Source organism: Cyanistes caeruleus, chromosome Z, assembly GCF_971803275.1.
Source record: "Cyanistes caeruleus chromosome Z, bCyaCae1.hap1.1, whole genome shotgun sequence".
Classification (NCBI taxonomy): domain Eukaryota; kingdom Metazoa; phylum Chordata; class Aves; order Passeriformes; family Paridae; genus Cyanistes; species Cyanistes caeruleus.
Genome location: NC_141732.1, coordinates 35,294,891 through 35,309,515, shown reverse-complemented (window position 1 = coordinate 35,309,515; position 14,625 = coordinate 35,294,891).

Sequence of the window (14,625 nt, the reverse complement as noted above, 5' to 3'; positions counted from 1 at the left end):
TGTACTTATTTGGAGCAAAATTGTTACCATAAGCCCTAGGGTCTTACCTGCTTATCTGCCATTGAATTCTCCTTTTGTTTTTTCATCGTTATCTTTGGCAGACTTATGCCTATTGGTTGGTGTGCTTGTTTTCTACATAAAATGAACAAATACCCCATTTGCCTCCAGACTGATAGTCCATTTGTCACTTGATACAGCACTGTCTACTGCTGCTGCAAACAATCTCACTGCTGTTGTTTTCAGTCTTTTTGTGCTGCTCTGATTTTGAATGCCCAAAGAGACTTGTAGGGAGATGAGCCTCCTGCATCTTGTGCCAGCATAATCTCAATCTCCAGTGTCAAATGCAGCAAAAATAAAAACCCACATTGTTTTCTGTCTTATTACCTCTGGATACCTTTCTGTCTTAGATATTTCCATTATTTGGAAGTTCAAAATGGCAACGCCTTATAGTCCTCATTATAGACTTATCATGATATGCAAGGCTTCCTCAGAATCTAACAAAATTATCACTGCTTTATCAAAATTTGATTTGTGGTCTTACATGATGTCTTCCTCTGCTGCCAACACCCTCCATCTCCCAAGAACTTTATATCCTGCTTTTCTATAATATCTACGTTGTTCTAGCCCTACAAATTGAAATAAATGTTCTTCAGGCTTCTGTAAATTGCAAAGTTTTTTCCTACCTGGCTTTTTCTTGTTTTACATTAACAAAACAATTGTTTTCTGGATGTCCAATACCACTCCAGCACATTTCTTACACCCCATTACTTCAGAAGGGCTCTTCTTAATTCATTTCACTCTTGGCAGCTTACGCTGTCCAATAATCAGTCAGTACTAACTAGTCCAGCAGAGATCTGGCCCTGTTGCCTTCACTACATTTTCCTGAGTGGAGAGGTGTAGCCACAGCCTCTTCATAACACAGCACCTGGTTTGAAGCCACTTCTGGGAGGGTGACATAGAAGTATATTTTCCCACACTTTCTGGATCAGTAGCAAAAGTAGATAGACTCATTTAATCTGGCTTTTCTTCTGACATTATGTTATTCCATTTGATACAGACTCAATAATACTTGTATCTTATTTCTTAAAAAAAAAAAGCCTTTTTTTATACATTTGCCCAGAGTTTTTTTAACACCTCTTCTCTTTTCCTTCTCACACCTGATTTTTAATTTTAAATTTTGAACAAAGTTGGAACTGTTTGAGGTACAGAGATCTCCAAGAGAAAAGAAATCCCAGTATCATGTGCCTGGCTCAGGGAAAGCCAGGTGGAACTCAGTCCTTTTCAGAGGCAGCAGCCAGCAGGTCAGTACTTCTGTTTGAACCAGGCAGTGCTCCAGGAGGTGCAGGTCAGTTGTGGCACAGGCTGCCTCTAGCCCACTCAAAAGGGAGAAAGGAGCAATGGTGGAGAGGTGAGGGATGGTGGAGCATCGGAAAGGTGCTAATTTATGAGGAGGTATTAGGGCAGATGACACAAATCTCTAGGCTGTTTAGCCTCATCTGCTTTGTGGCACTTGAAACTGCTTTTCCAAACTGCAGTGCAGTGAGAGCACTATGCTGTGTGGCTGCAATTATGGCCATGGACAAGGAGGGCAAGTTCTGGAAGTGCTCTTGAAACCTTATTTTAGCCATCTGTCAAATGGTATTGATACTGACTGCCTTAGACATGGGCTTAATTAGAAACTGTATTAGTGTTAGGTTGCGATCTTTATCATGCGTTACCCTTTTCTTTTGGTGCTGTTTTTCTTGTATGTAGCATTTTGGTGATTAAGAGGTAATTGTTGTCCTGAGCCTGATTCTTGAACGTTTCTGAAGCACAGCAACCAGTGTTTGCAGAAAGAGATCACTCATGTTGGGAAAAAAAATTTCTGCCAAAACATTCTTGTAGGCTCTAACTGTACAGATCTGAGCTAAGAGATGTTTCTGACTCAAGCAGCTCCTTGGACAGCATTCAGAACTCATTAAATATGCGGGTGTGGGTACCTTTATCCATGTTTGAAAAGAAATCATGAAACTGTACTCCTATTCAGCAGCCCCATTTTTGAAATCATCACAGATTCTAAGCACAGAAGAACACAGAGTTACAAACACATTGAGCAATAGTGTGAAGTATTTTGTTGCATGCTTTCTTGTTCCCCTTGCCAAATTTCCTGGGTAAATAATAAAATGACTTGGACACCACTCCGCTAAATGAGGTGTAGATAACACAGAGTTTGGTTAGCTTGTGCATTGTAAATATAGCTCTCATCAGATATTTTAGCAGCTAGCACTCTACCTATTTATTTCTCAATTAAAGGCCATCTGCGGCAAGTTTTCTTCATGTTGTTTCATGAATTAGCTGTAAAAATGCCAGCACATTCCACAAAACACCATTTGTCATGTTTCTTGCTGAATTAGACATTGCTAAATTGGATTAATCAGTGCTAGTGTTTTCCATTTGTGCCTTGCAGAGTCTGTTTCACTGTGTTTTTACCTTGGCATTACTAGAGTGAAGAAAACAGGGAAAACCTCTTAACTGTCCTCTGTGCTCGGGATGTCCAGAACCTGGATTCATACTCACCCTCTGCCTTGTTCGAGGCTGAACTTGTTCCACAGGGAAATGAGGAAAGGCCATAAACTGTTTCACGCTCGGAGCAACCCATGTTCTCTGACATGGAGTGTGAATTTTCACATCAGGTGTGCACTGAGCACTTGGGTTCTGCTCTGGGTTGAGAACAGTGAAGTGAAAAGATAGCACTTTTCATCTATTTCCATCCCTTGGGAATCTCAGATGAAGACAGGTCAATGCATCCCACCCATTTGCCTGGGATTTGGGATCATACACGTAATAAAAACTCCAGAGAAGTAAGTTCATCCTTATTTGAAGGATTGTTTCTTGTGAGATGTCTCTGAGACAGCTGCCTTTGGAGGCTAAAGACGCTTGATACTCTTCCTAAATTCTCAGTAGCTCATGAGAGATATCAGATCTAATATGACTTATGCAAACTATGTTTCTTATTGCTTGGCTAAAAAGGTTAGGTTTTCTCTGAGGAATGATTTTTAAAGGTTACTTTAATGTCAAATTAGTGGTTTTGATTTCATAGTAATACAATTTTCAGTGTTTGGTGGATTCTTTTAGTTAAAATAGCTATTGGGTGACATTTTAAAAGCAATCTGCTGTTTTGCCTAGCTGAGACTTTAAAGCATAGTGATTAAAAATGGAAGGTCACAAAAGCAATACTAAAAGAGTTGCCCTTATTTTTAAATGCTGAAGTATGGTTTCTCTCCCTGGACACTTTCTGCTCACATGCTTATCCATATCCTAAGTATTATCCAGCTTCAGCAGCTGCAGACCCTGACTCAGAGCTGGATGCTCTTCTTGTGCTGGATATAGGCACACACTTAGTGCCTTTCCCTGCTCCTGAAAATTTTCACATCTAAATTGAGAAGGCCTAGAAAGAAATAGGTTGAGAAATGGAGAGTAAATGGCTTGCATAAGGGCATGCTTCAGATCAGTAGCTGAATTTGGACTACAGACCAGACCTTGTACACCACTACCTAATGTGCTGGCTACTCAACTCCTGGCTAAACTATGCAAGAATACATTTTTGTCACCACTGAATTAGAAAATTTATTTTCTGTATCAAAAACCCCTGTGATGGTATGGTTGTTAACAGTTTTACTTCCATTATAATTTTCAAAAGAAAGGTTTGATCTCAATTTTTTTTTTTAAAGTAGTATCTGGTTTTGAAGACCAGAAGAGCTATGTATAAGCATAACTTAGGATAGTTAGACAGTCTGAAATGTAGTTGCTGGGGACTTAGCTTATCTCAGAAGTTCATCCTCTCCAAAAGTATCTATTCACACAGTAAGAGCCAGTCCCCAGATTGTAGAATTGGAACCACAGTGAAACTTCCTCTCTCTTTTCCATAAAGGCTTACTGATCTGCTTAACAGGGTCCTTGAAACAATGAACAGTTGCTACTGGTTTATTGTCTTACATTGTTTAAATGGAGAATTTTTTATTTCCTGCTTAGGAAGACTGAAAATCATCTTTGCTTACTTTTTATTCTCATTTGGTCTACTGTCTGTGGTAGGTACTTAAAAGTTCAGTGATTACCTGGGCAGAAAAACGAAAGCTTACCAGTATCCAGCTTGTATTTCCGAAGATGTTGAGGCACAGGTAGATTTACCAAATGGCTTCTATGGGCTTTAGCATGCTTGATCTGCATGCACAATCTCTCAGTTTAAACTCATACATATCAGAACAATGTGCCTGCACTAATGTGAGACAGGGGCTCATTAACTTTACCTTGGGTGCCAGTTTAACCAAAGCTGGTCCAGGATGTAGTGATCTTGTGTGACATTTTCTGTTGAATAAATACTTCTATGGAGTAATACAAAAGTCTAGAAGGTTTCTCTTTTACAGCTTCCATTTAATTTCCTCTTCAGCTTGTCCATTGCAGAGACAGGGAAGTCAGAAGGCAGAAACTACAGCAATTTTCCCTCGGAAACTTGCTGTTCCCCAATTCCCCATAATCCTAATTTGCAGACTTGACATTATACAATCCTTCCCAAGAGCAAGAGCATTCAATCTTTATAATTTCTCCATTTCATCCAAATTAATGTGTTGTTAGAACAGCCCCATTTTAACATCTCTTTCTCTGCCAAGGTTTGTTGGAGGATGCTGTCAGTATCTCCAGTTCAGACTGTTCTTGTATCTGCAGGAGGACACTTGGTGACAGCGGCATTTCCGATGATACACGTTGTATATCCAGGCCTGCTAGCCTTGCTGTGCTCTGCTCTTCTGTTGCAAGATGTCTTTAAAGTTCCTGTCAGGCAGCAGCCCGGATCTGTTATTCTGTAGGATGCATGTCTTTGTCCATGCTGTCTGTTCTGTTTTAGCTGTGACTGCGTTTGCCAGGTCCAGCTAAGTATTCCCAGCAAGTGTGTTTCCAGGCTACTCACAACCACAACAGCCCTAAGAAAACTAGTAACACCTGTGCTTTAGGAAGCTTGCCCCTGCACTGAAACTGAACAGCATTTTGCCTTGTAGCTGAGCAGAAAAGGAAAAGGAAAGCAAGAAATCTCTGTGTCTCTTCTGCCAGAGAGCACACGGGCATGAACTTTACTGGGCAGTCTTTCCCATCACACCCTACAGGCATGGAATGAGGGCTGTGCATGAACCTGGAGACAGTTGCAGAAATGAGACTTATGGCACCTGTGCTGCAGGGGGAAAACTTGGAAAAAAGATGCCTCTTCTGTGCAGGTCTGCACTTAATTGTAGTCTGCAAGACTACCTACATCTGCACCTAACTGTAGTCTGCAAGAAGAATCAGCACCTCTGTTTAGAGTGCCATAATTCAGCTCATATTAACAAAGATAGTCAGAACAGAGTAGTCATGGCCTGAATGCCTCTGACATATGGGGAAAACCCTGATCTAGGTCAGATGTAGCTTTGGGTGTAGAAGAAGTTAGGACTGAGTCAGCACTCATAGGTGATAGACAATGCTTCCCAGGGGGACAGGTAGCTTCAGACATCCTGAGGTGAATGACAACTTTCCCTCAGCCATCCCACTGCTCAGGGGTCCAGCTTCAGCAAGCATTAATTGCATGATGTTGGTCTTAGATATGACTTTCATGTGCCCTTGGGTGTGCACAGAGGAGGCAGCTCTATGTGCCTCTTGGATGATAGGCATTTATGGTAAGTGCCAACACCTGGAAACAGCGTATTGGAGACCCAAGGTAGCTCTCACAGCTCATCTGGGCAAGTGTCTGTGAACAGTGCCTGTCAGCAATATGAGTGCTGTCACAGGAAAGGAACAGAGACCTTGGAGAAAGTAGTAGTCTGGCATTGGGGCTGCTATTGGGACATCAGGAAATACAGTACCTTACTGCCATAAAGATGACACTAATTTTTGTCCTTTACTGCCAGCCTGTATTTCTGGGATGTGCTTCTGCTCCCTTCTATGGTATTGCATATATTACTTCTGATGTTTTCACACACCTGGGATGCAATTAAGATCCTGGGGTGTTTCTACATACCTTATGAACCAGTGTCTGGTGCTTCTGTCATCATGTGACTGCTTTTCAATGTGGCAGAAAAGTAGCTGCAAAGGTATTTCCTAAAGTGGCAAAGGCACAGAACAAGACTTGGACAACTTAACATGTAACTGTGCCTTACCAGGTTTTGCATTTAGTTTTGCTGGTTTGGGTTTTTTTTTTTCCTCTGCCATTTTCACATCTCTTCTTAATAATGAAAATATTTTCAGAATTTTATTCTGTACACTGCATCTGATTTTCTTTTCTGGTCCTGAGTTGGACTTTTCTTGTGTTGATGAAATTGCTTGCATCTCTTGGAAACAATCTTGTAGCATCACTGCTGTCCTTGCTAAACCACAATCAGCAGCACAATCTCTTTCTTCAATGCACCAGCAGTACATTTATACCTATGTTTCGCTCTCATCACTCAGGAGTGATATTTGGCCCAGAGATCAAGAATGATTGTCACAACTGGTTGTTTATGTGCATCCTTTTAGCAACTTGCGCTACCAGAATCTGGAAGGGAATCTTATCTCATTGCCACAGGTAGCTGTGTTGAACAGAAAGATGTAATTGCATTTGGAGGCAAGACAGCACTGGTGGGTGTGGATGGACATGGCATCGCAAGAAGCAGTGGGTAGCTTTTATTAGCATAATAGAGAGTTATGATTCATGCTCTTATGTAGGCTGTGGAAAGTTTTAGAAGGATTTGTGGGAGAGCAAAGGAAAATTAAGATTGGGTGTAAGGACCTCTTTTGGCTGTGAGAGGCTGAGCTTCCTTATGGAAAACTCTTTTTTCAGAATGGGATTCTGGCCCCTTAGGCAGAACTCCTAACATTACATGGAAGAAGGTTACGAACAGATGCAGGCATCTTACTTCCAAGCATAAGAGAAAGCCATGGAGTGAGCTGGTGAACTTCTGTAAGAGTTATAATCATTCTGGTCTATGTCAGAAAAGGATCTGGATCTGTGCATGACATTGCAAATTATCATTTTGGAGATGTTCCTTTCCTTCCAGTGCTGTATTCAGAAGATGTAAGCACAAAAGCAAACCAAATTTTTTAATAACTGTTTGTACTGATATGACTTCAGGAGTAGATTCTTCTATCTGTGCTGAATGTGGTGTTTCTGCAGATTTGCCAGTAGAAGGTGTCAATTCTGATCTATCAAATTATCAGCTCAGACCAGAGAAGCACAATTTGAGTCATGAAAGGCAGAACAGATTCCAAAAGAAGGCAATTAAGATAATCTGTGCTAACTTTCTGAAGTTAAAAGTAAGCATGAAAGCCTGTGGAGCAAAATACTCATGTAAGAAAAAAAGAAAAGAAACAAAATTGCATCTGGATTTCCTACGATGTGAAATTGAAGTAGAAAATTATAGACTAGGCTAAAATAAGTATTTATCAAGGCAACATTTATTTCAGCTTGCAGAAGCCTGTCCTGTGGTTTAAAGAAATCCATTGACCTCCTGTCCAGAGTCATGTCTGCAGGTGACATTGAGAACATTTGTTCCCCCCAGCTTGCAAGCATTCAGTTTGCCAGATTCTTCTGTTCTGAGCATACTAAAGCAGCATTATTGAATATCTCCAGAAATAGGGCTAGCTTGAGGTATTGAAATGCCAAGAGCTATTATAAGAGAAATCAATCTGTTGGGCGGTATTTCCTGAAAGCGCCTGACTACTCTCTCACATCTTGTTACCAGACCCAACTCAGCATTAGGAGCCAAGAAGGAATGCCAAGAATGAGTATTTTTACTCAAAACCCCTTAACTATAGCAGCGCTTGGAACCTTATCCTCCCCAAAAGAAATGTCTCTGTCCTTTGTCATAGAGGAGAGTGCTTCTCTTTCACTATGAGCAGGGAGCATGGCAAGATGGGGTTTAGAGTGTGCTTTGAGTGTTCTTTTATTCCGCACTTTTTGATTCTCTTTGTAATAACATTAGAATCAAACCACATGAGTTAATAAATGGTAATCCCACAGACCTTAATGGAAGATGAAGGTTCAGTGAGTCTATTTTTCCTGTAATGCAGCAAAGAGAGTTCAGGTAAGTTCATGTGATTGGATGTTCCAGTATTTCTTTCAGGTCCCTTCATGCTTCTGGCTGTGTATTCAGGTTTTTCAATCAAGAACAGGTAAGTCTTTCAATAATATTTGTGTTTCCTTCAAAATCTCTTATGTCTTGGGATATTTATTGAATTTTGCTTCTGTTTTGTCCATTATCTGCTCTATGTGAAACGTTTATGCTCTGTCGATGAAATTCAGCCTTTGAGAGAGCTCGGGCAGGAACAACTAAGTCTTCAGGTTTCAGTCCTGGGCTAGCTTCTGCAGTCAGAACCATACACCACCAGATTGGTCTTCCAGAGCACAACTCTGCTAGTTGACACAGAAATGTGAAGGTGAGTCAAAGAGAGGTAGAAGTGGCAAATTGTTCATGTGTGGTAATCCTTTTAGAGCCATTTTGATGCCCTAGTTCAGCTGGATGTATGACATGGGTCCTGAAACTCCTGAAACATGCAATTTACTTGGCAAAGCTATTCAGTGCTGACAAGGTTTGTCGGGAACTTCTTTCCATCAGAAAAAATGTGGGGATAAATGCGACACTGAGCTTCCAAAGTTCCCACTGTCATCTTAGGGTTAATCTTTAAACAGGCTTCAATTTGTCACAACTGAAATCAAAGCAGAGTCACTCCATTATTTGAGTTTTGCATTAAAAACATTAAGCTCTGCCTCAACAAAGCAATGCCCTTGAAGTTGTCTGGGGTGCTGAGCTCTGCCAGAAGCTGGTTGTTTTGCTGCTGTCCTTTACTCAGCCCGTACAGACTGCAGCACCGTGGCAGGAGTGCGTCACACTGCAGTGCACGGTCATCAGCTCTCAATGCAGACTTTGGAGGCTGCAGTGTAAGACTGCAAGGCTATGCTGCAGAGATGCTGAGCTTCTGAAAAGCTGCAGTTAGATCTGGTCGAACAAGCAAAGTGTTCACCGGCAGGACTGAGCCTGTTTTGCTATTTGTCAGCAGACTGTGTTCTTTGTAAATATTTCTGTAAGAGCCACAGGGCTAGAAGGAAAATCAACCCTCTGTTTCCCTGTCAGGTGGGAGAAAAAGCGACTGTCTCTGGCAGTCCAGTGTACACCAGAGTGCCGCCCTGGAGCATTTGCATGCTGCATGGTTTGAAAAAAACTATGCAGAAAGCCCCAAGATTTACCTTTCATGGTACATTGTGGTATTGGTGAAAGGGAGGAGAAACAAGCAGCAGCACAAAATAGGCAGCTGGCACAGAGAAAGAAATTCCTTCTTAGTAGGACTGCTGAGGGGGTTTTATTTGAATGACCTGGCATTCAGTGGAAAAATCCTACAGGAGTCTGTAAATTTTTCCTGTATCTTTCTCAGGGCTAGGTAGGGCCGGTGTTGTGGGACCATGATGATGAATAGCTAGTTTGGCAGGTTGAGAAGCATTATGGAGGTCTTTCTGAGGTCAGAAAACTCTCTCCTTTTTTTTCACACACCCTTTAACCATTACTGATAGTCCCGATGGCTAAAAAATGGCATGTTCAAAATAACACCTTCAAACTAGTGGTTGATCAGAACTACTTGGGGACAGTAAAACTGTGAGGATATTTGGACTGGAAGCAGATGAGGAGGGCACTGTGGAGCAGACCACTGCTGTAGCACATTCTTTGCATACCTGCTAATTGCTCCTGTCAGGGCTTCAAGGGATATTGCTCTTGTAGCATCGTTGTCGGGTCTTGCTCTCTTAAAGCCAGATTTGTGCCAAGAAGAAATCACTGAAAGGTAGCTTTTTATAAGCTGAGGTAACCTGTTTTAGGATTTGCTTCAGATATTTATAATCTGTCCCTGTGCTCCTAATGAAGACAGCACAAAATGTTTTGATATGTTTGAACAGCTATATTTAAAAACAGATGGGTCTCTATCTCTCCAAGAGCAGCAGAGATGGTTCTGTTCTACTCTTCAGCGAGCAAATTTACCATTCAGCCTTCTCCTGCTGCAGTCCACGCATGGAATGTGGGGTGTCTAGACAAGGACCTCTGTCACATGTGTATTCAGATGCAAATAAGTCCAATTATATACAACTGTGCCCCTTTATACATGAGTATGGATAATTATGTAAAGCAAAGCTCTACTTCAAATGATAGTACAAAGAGTACTGCTATGTGAATAAAAGGAATAAAACACAGGATGGTGCCTACATTTCTCACCAGAAATGAGTTTCTCCTAAGAAAAAAGTCTGCAGCAGCCCCTGAAGCCCACTGCTACGGGGCAGAGGTTTGGGATTGCTGAAGATAGAAGCCACAGATCTTAGAGGGGAGGATGATGTTATATGTACCTTGTTTTTGTAAACTCTCTGATGTGACCAGTTTATAGGGAAGGTCCTGTGGCAAAGGGGTGCTTACTTAGACACAAGGAAGGTTGTTCTCAAATTCTGCTGGGTTTTTTGTTTAGTATTGATTTTTTTCCAGGGTTAGACAGTAGCAGGAAACATATCCTTCTAAGACCAGAATCATTCAAGAAGTCAGGCCCCTTTTGCCTGGCATTATAAACAAATAGCCACCTGCATCTTGGCTGGTTTCACCTGAAATGAAACGAGAAGATCCTTTTAGTACCCTGCTAAAAGGGTGGGAGACAAGATCTGGCTACAGAGTGATGATTTCTCCTGTGAATTCTGCAGAAAGATCCATTCTTCAGAAACCTATTTCTCATACACAGTCTGTTTTCCAAGCTAGTAAGAGCCATTCTCACACTTCTAACACAACGGACAGATCAAAATAAGATGTATGTGCAATTTCAGTCCTGCACATTTCTTGTTCAATTATTGCTTGCATAACACATTCAGAAGGGATTGTCTCTCTATTTGGCTGTTAAGTCTTTAAAAAATATTTAATTTGTGATCCATGAGCTGCCAAGGAGATGAAATAAATAGAGTGTTACCTTGTTAGTGTGCTTGCTTTTGTATTACCTGTATAAGCTTAATGGTGGTCTTTTAAAGAGATGTTAAAAAAAAGAGCAAAGACTGTAAAACATAAACTGAAAAATTTAATTTATTTTTCCATTTTTAAAAATAGCAAAGAATTAGAAATATAAAACAAAGCAGAAGATCAAATTATGGTCAAATTCTGAAATTAATTATGAGACATCTTTGTCATCATATCAAAGTAAAATCCCACCAAACCTGTTTAAACATAACTGATCATTATTTTAGCACATTTGCAGGTACAAAATCGGAAAGGAATTTGCGATTCCCTGAGAGCCTAGTTGCAAGTGCAAGAATATAAGGATTTTTGTCTCTTCCTTGTGCTGGTTTTCAGTCTTGAGGAATATTCAAAACAGCTGCAAAGACTTCTCCTTTGAGGGTGCTGGCTTAGGGTGAACTTGTTGTAATTGGAGGGTTCTGATGCAAGTTTCAGTGTTGGCTCTTTTGCAAAGAGATTTGTTAAAGCAACAGGACATGGATAAATCACATAAGGCTAAATGTCCTAAACAGAAAAGAGGCTACCATTGGTAGCAAGTACATTTGGATGCCTATTTATTTTTTTATCTTGCCAAAAAAATCACTAGGTCCTTTTAGTACATTCCAGAGAGCAAATCAGTGCTAAAAATGTTGATTTTATGCTCTGGTGAAAGGAAAGGTAGAGCAAAGGAAATTAAACATGTTATTGAAAGTACATTAGTTTAATGGTCAATTAATAAAAGGGGAATGTTTTAATTGAAATAGCTTTTATGAGGTATTCTTTTCATTATACATTTTCAGGGAGTTCATTATTCTACCTTTTGCTTGATAGAACTTTTTTCCATTTATTTCTATTTGTTTTCATTTATTTAATTCCTTTCTTCCCCAAAGAAACCCCTTGCTAGTAGCAAGTTTTATTTCTGGTAAAAAAGTCACTTGGAGATATACCTTCTGTTCATGATGAAATTTTCATGGTAACAAACATTAAAGTTGTGTTTGCATAGAATATTCTAGTCATAGAATCAGTTGGAAGGAGCTTTTAAAGTACATCTAGCACAACTCCTTTGCAGTGAACCAACATTTTCAATTAAAACAAGTTGCTCAGAGCCCCATCTAGCTTGACCTTGAATATTTTCAGGGAAGGGACATCCAGCACCTCTCCATTCCCATGCCTCACCATCCTCACAGTAAAATAATTCTTCCTTGAATTGATCCTCCTTTAGTTTAAAACCATTACCTCTTTTCCTATTGCTACAGATTTCATTAAAGTCTTCTTCCATCTTCCATATAAGATATCTCTAAATATTTCCTCATGATTCTTCTGATGATTTTTATATCCAAACTGGTGTGCCTAATTTTCCACATCTGTACCTGAGCAGTGAAATTTAAAAAAAGGCACTAACTGGGATACTTTTCCTCAGACACTCAAAACTTTTACCAGTTTAATTCCTGACCTGTGATATGCTCCTTATTGAAGTAAAATATTTTTCTCTTCCTGTAAATTTAAGAGATTAGATGAAATTTCATCTTCTTTTTTTGTGCTGCCCAACATGAGCTTAAAAGAAGAAGGAAATCAAAGGAACTTTGTGTTGTTGTTTTTTGTTTTTTGTTTTTGACATGTGGACAATTTTTGGAAGCCATCTTTTTGGAACAGGAAGCCTGATACTGGATTGTGAGATACTCAGTGGAAATAAGGATGTGTTTGGTCACAAAACCATTTATGTCTGGGAGCTTTAGAAAACAAGGCCACTCGTGGAAGCATCTAAACAAGGACATCACAAGCCTGGCTATCACCAAACACCACTTTGGCCTTTGCCTCAGATGAGATCGTAGCTAGAAAGGCTTCCAGAATGACCACTGAATACAGAGGTGGATTTTGGCTATGCAGGACACAGCTTTCACATTTGTGGCATTTTTGTGAGAGTGTAGCCCTTCCTCACATGCTGCATTCCCTCCATCACCTGCCTTCTATGTTTCAAAGCCCCTCTATCAGCAAGGAACAGCGACATCTGACTGGAACCCACAGGGAAGGAGCAAAACTATGCCCATTTGCAAGTGTCAGTTTGTGTTATAAAAAGAACAAGCTGGGTATAGGGCTTTCCTCTGGTCTTTCCAAATGTCTCTATTAAGAATGATTCTATTATTTAAAAATAACAATGGTTCCATAATTCAGGAGAAGACTGTCTGGTTGAAAACCATTTTTTCTCGCACTTTCCCTCCCCAATCACTGTAAGAACAAATACATAAAGTTCTGATAAGATTGAAAGCCTTTTCCCACAACTGTAGCTTTTAAAAAAATACTCTATGAAATGGGGGTCAAAAGGCTGCATTTTAAAAATGTCTGACTCAGTGGGAGATATTTCTACATAGTATGGAAGAGAAATCACTACAGATTGCAGTAGAGAGTGGACTCACTTTCTTCATTCCCTCCATAGTAAAAATCAGTCATGGAAAATCAAACAAAAAATTTCAGTGAATTAATCATCCATTCTCTGCAGCGACACAACAGGAGGCAAAGAGGTAGACAATAGCATAGAACTTTAGTTCTGTTGAATCTCAACTTTTATTGTTGACCTCAGGGAAATTAGGCATATATTGCTAGTTACTATAATCAAATTACTATAAATCTGCATGGATAATTCACTCCATTTAATAATTTTAATATTTATTTTTTACTGCTGATAAAAATGAAGACTCCAATGACATTTCCTTTCAATCAGTTTTTAGGAAACTATGGAGGCCAGATAGAGGAGCATGTAAGTCTTCTTGTGACCAAAGGAAACATGTTAAAAAAACTCCAAACTTCTCTTTATTTACCTTCAGAGATTATGTACCTATCTGTGTCCTACTGCACACAGTGTGGCTTTGCTTACTCAGAGTAAAGTAGAGATAGTGGACTCAAAAGAGCCTTGATTTCACCCATCTGCCATGTGAACCTATCAACCCTGTAATGGTACAGTTCAGATGTAGTGCAGGTAAATCTGGAGGCAGACTTCAGATTATCCTTTGTTCTCATCATGTTTGTTTCCACAAGTTTTTGACTATGTGGTGTACTATGGTGAACTTCCCGAATGAAGCCCTGGTCTTTTCTCTAGTTTAATTTTGTTTCCCATCTGTACTCTTATTTTTTTGCTTTAATTTCATTAGAACACAGAGTGGTTTTTATAGCTCCTTAAGAAATGAAACATGGATACACTTGGTTTTTCATTTCCCCTGAAAAATGAGTTCCCATTTCAAGTTGTACACAACTCATTACAGTACCATTAGCAGATTTAACATAAATAATGGAGGCAACTGAGGATTAAGTATAGCCATAAATATGTTAAGTGGCTGACTTAAGGAAAAATTTTTGAGTTTGAAATATTTCCCAATTTTGTGAGTTCTTTCAGTTTTAAGATATAAAACTCATTGTGTCAGGTGGGGATGAGTTTGACTTTCACTGATCACATCAAAGCCTTTGTATTCAGGGCACAGTATAAAGTCCTAATTACATGTGTTTACAGAAGAAGTTGTAGAGATTCTCTCTGTGACTGAATTTTCAAATGTCAATAGTTACATAAGGAGTAAGGAGTAAGACGGCAAAGCTCTGCTCTTCATTTCTCATTTTGCTCCCTGCCTCCTACCCCCTCAACCCTAAATCTTTT